The following is a 4,166-nucleotide window of genomic DNA, read 5'->3' on the forward strand; positions in this document are numbered from 1 at the left end:
GTAAATGGGCCATAAATTTGTATTCATATTTACTTTCTCTCTTTTATGCTTCTTGATTGTGCCAGTGATTCTATCAAAGGGATCTCCTAAGTTTTGATTTTTTTATTTTTCCCTGTTAATTATCAGTACCCCCCACCCCCCCACCCCCTCATAGATAGACCTTATATTTGTTGCTTGACCATTCTTCTAACAACTTTAGGACAGCTAGAGATGCTATTTTTCTCTTCTAATATTCTTTTCATACTTTTAGTTGATCTATAGCGGACATAATGATGTCATCTTTGATTGAAATGGGAGAAAAATGGCAAAGTAAAATAATTATTATAAATTTTACAACTATTCCTGGTCAAAGGTCAATGTTTCTTAGCTATTGTGAGGAATGGAATATATACTCCTTAGACTTTTAAAGGAAGTCTTGTCATGCCTCCCTAATCCAGAAAAGAATTCTTTCCTCCTTTAGACTTGAAAAACAAATATTTATCTTGAACTCCTGGTACTTAAACTCAAAAAAATGTTATCTCTTTCAGTTAAAATAGCACTGCAGAAGGATGGTTCTCTGATGTCAAATAATAGGCAAATTTAAGATTTTGTCTACACTTGTTACATATATTCTGTTCCTCTCCCCTTCTTACTGAACAAATTTTCTGATCTCCCTCAGTTTAGTCTTGTCATTACTAGAATGATCTCCACCTTATGGTAACATTGAATACCAGTGAATAAAACTTGATGTCTAATCCATATTTTTTGTTGTTACTGTTACATTATTTTAACTCTATGATGTAAGGATCTTATAATGTTACAATTAGCAATACATAATAATATACAGTGATATTTTGAGGGAACAATACTTCTTGGCTGGAGTTGAGTATCAATTGTTATATAAATGTAAAGGCAGATGAAATCTAAAATATCATTGTCTTTGACAATAAATAAATAAATCATTGAAAACCTGAATGAAAGTTATTATGACAGAAAAGTTGATAGAAGTCATATTTCAAGGATTTTAGACTTGTGTCCTTTCTGTGGTAATGCAGTTCTACTTGCTTAGTATTTATTTACAATCATTGGGGAAACATTTTTCTATATAGGACTCTCATCAAAGCATTTTTCACATCCTTATTCCTCAGGTTATAAATAAAAGGAATGAGCATGGGGATTACAATTGTATATAATACAGAGGCTATTTGGGCTTCTGTCAAGAATGATGTGTTCAGGGGTGGCTAGGTGGCGCAGTGGATAAAGCAACAGCTCTGGAGTCAGGAGTACCTGGGTTCAAATCTGACCTCAAACACTTAATAATTACCTAGCTGTGTGCCCTTGGGCAAGCCACTTAACCCCATTTGCCTTGCAAAAACCTTAAAAAAAAGAATGATGTGTTCTCTGGCCGTAAATATGTAAACATGAAGGATCCAGAGAATACAGTAACCCACAAGATGAGAGGCACAGGTGGAAAAGGCTTTGAGCTGACCTTCTGTGGACTATATCTTCAGGATGGCAGAGAAGATGGCCACAAAAGAGATTATGATGATGGTAAGGGAACTGAGGAGAGTGAATCCTTAAGTGGTGAATTATCACCACTTCTCTTTTGAAACTGTGATGGCAGGATAAGGCCAAAAGTGCTGTTGTGTCACAGAAGAAATGGTCGATAGTAGAGGTACAGAATGCCAACTTGCTTATAAGACAAATGGTTATCAAAGAGTTATTGAAACCAACCACATATCGTATTAATCCCAGGTAGATACACACTTTTGGGGACATCACAACTGAATAAAACAATGGGTTACAGATTGCCATATAATGATCATAGGCCATTGATCCCAGGAGAAAACATTCACTACACCCCAACCCAGCAAAGAAATACATTTGTACAAAACACTCCACAAAGGATATATTTTTCTCCTCCAATTGAAAATCTTTTAGAGCTTTAGTTGTGACTGTTGAGGAATATGAAGCATCAATGAAGGCTAAGTTGCTCAGGAAAAAAATACATGGCGTATGGAGTTGGGAGTCAATTTGAATTAAAATAATTAATCCAAGATTACCCAAAACAGTGAAAAGATAAATAAAGAGAAAGATCAAGAAGAGACCAACTTGTAGTTCAGGATGATTTGCAAATCCTGAGAGAGTAAAAGAGGTCACTCTGGTGAGATTTTCCCCTGCCATGTACTTCTTTTGAATCCAGGGATTAACCTGTGCAATAAAGATAATGGAGACATCAGAGAAGGGGCATCTTCTTTGAAAGTAAGATAGCATATTAAACCAATCAATAATCAATGTACAGACGAAGCAGGGCATACTGGGGCTTACATGGATGTGCTATATGGGATATGTGTATTCTATTCATTTGGCCTGTGAAAGCATTAGGAAATAGATTTTGGCTACAAATCTCCAATAGGGTTAATGCATATTTGATTAAAAATGCTCTAGTTAGCATATTCAAGTTTGTGTCCATTAAACTTCAGTTGAAGGGCTGGGTAACAGTAATCTTAGTTAACATCCAACGTGTTCCTGGCACTATGCTACATGTCTTAAATTTTTTATCTCCTTGATCTTTAAAAGAACCCTGAGAGATAGCAGATGTCATTATCCACAATTTACAGAAGAAAAAAAAAAACCTGAATCAGACAGAGGTTGAGGGATTTGGCCAGATTCAGAGTCAGTAAAGATATGAGACTGAATTCAAACTGTGCTAGTCCTATTTTTAGATTTAGCACTCTAAACACTGCACCTCCTATTCTCCACAAAATATCTTTCTTAGCTTTGAATGGGAGCTATCACACAGTCAACATTTATTAAGGGACTATAATGTATTAAGATCTGTGGGCGGTGGGGAGAAGGGGGCAAAGTGAGTCCCTTTCTCATTCAGGTGCAGTACATAGAGTGCCTGGTCAAAAATAAGAAAGAGACATCTTCCTGAGTTCATATCTTAATCTTCTTAGGTTCCTCATGCCTTATATGAGCTGTGGAAGGAAATGACAAACCACTCTAGCATCTTTCCCAACAAAACTCCAAATGGGATCACAAAGAGTCGGACAGAACAGAAAAGACTGAACAATGATACAAAGGAGTTAAGAATATAATGATATATTGCACTCAAAATTTTTTCAACCATCTTGTGCCAAGAATAACAAATCAAATCTATCTTCCATAGGAGAGGTATCCTATCTATCATCCTCAGATTTTTCTTCTTCAGGCAAAAATTGTCAGGTCCAAGTTAGATGTAGATAGCTTTACTAATCACTAATCATATTTTTATTCATTTAGAAAGAATTTATTGAACAACATTTCAGAATACCTATCACTAGGAAGAATTTATTCAACATTTCAGAATGCTTACTACTGTGATGTGTTGAATCTGGTAATAGAAAAAATTATAAGAATCCCTGACAATCTTTAGTTAACTGTCCATTTTAGAAGACATGGGAACATTTCTTCTGATATTTGATCCACAGACACATAGCTTATTGAAGTCATATTCTCAAACAAATTGTAATACTATGGAGGCTTGATATAAAACATTTTTACACTATCAAATATTTGAGTACATGTGACAAATTGATATATTAATTTTTGTGTAAATTTATGTTTTTTTTTCTTGGAATGGCAAAATTTTACCTCATATGTATTTGTATCATATTCATTTTCAACATATAATTTCTCAGTATTCAATATTCCAGAGATCTCTCTCAGTCTATAAATCGCAGATGCATTTTATGCTTTCCCATCTCCATGCCCTTCTTCATCATTCTGTGCACTAACTTGGAATGATTTTCAGGGTTTGAAATATTATCCATTTTTCATAGCTTAGCTTGAGTCTATCAACTTCATTATTATTTAATTTCATTATTATTTATTTTGTAACTGATGTGCTGTCCTATTTAAGCAATAAATTATCTTTCATTTACTTTATTCATACAACTAATAGGATTTGTTCATTTACATTTTTGGATAATCTTTTTGCACAACTCTATAATATTCTCTGCTAGACTTAGATCATCTTAAAAACATGGAGATCACTTTCTTCATTTGTTTATGTTCCCTCTCCAGGAAACAGGCAAAATGAAGTGCTGAACCTCTTTCCTGGGGGACATAAACAAATGGAGAAGGTTATCTCCAAATGATGTTTTTTAATTTGAATTCAGTTATTGCCATAAATAATACTGTGA

General features: G+C 34.3%; 1 pseudogene; it reads right to left on the bottom strand.

Annotated features, from left to right (window-relative positions):
- Positions 1-1,061: 1,061 nt before the first annotated feature.
- Positions 1,062-2,163, bottom strand: LOC141519556 (olfactory receptor 8I2-like; annotated as a pseudogene).
- Between the last annotated feature and the right edge of the window lie 2,003 nt (positions 2,164-4,166).

Source organism: Macrotis lagotis, chromosome 3 (genome assembly GCF_037893015.1).
Source record: "Macrotis lagotis isolate mMagLag1 chromosome 3, bilby.v1.9.chrom.fasta, whole genome shotgun sequence".
Taxonomy (NCBI): domain Eukaryota; kingdom Metazoa; phylum Chordata; class Mammalia; order Peramelemorphia; family Peramelidae; genus Macrotis; species Macrotis lagotis.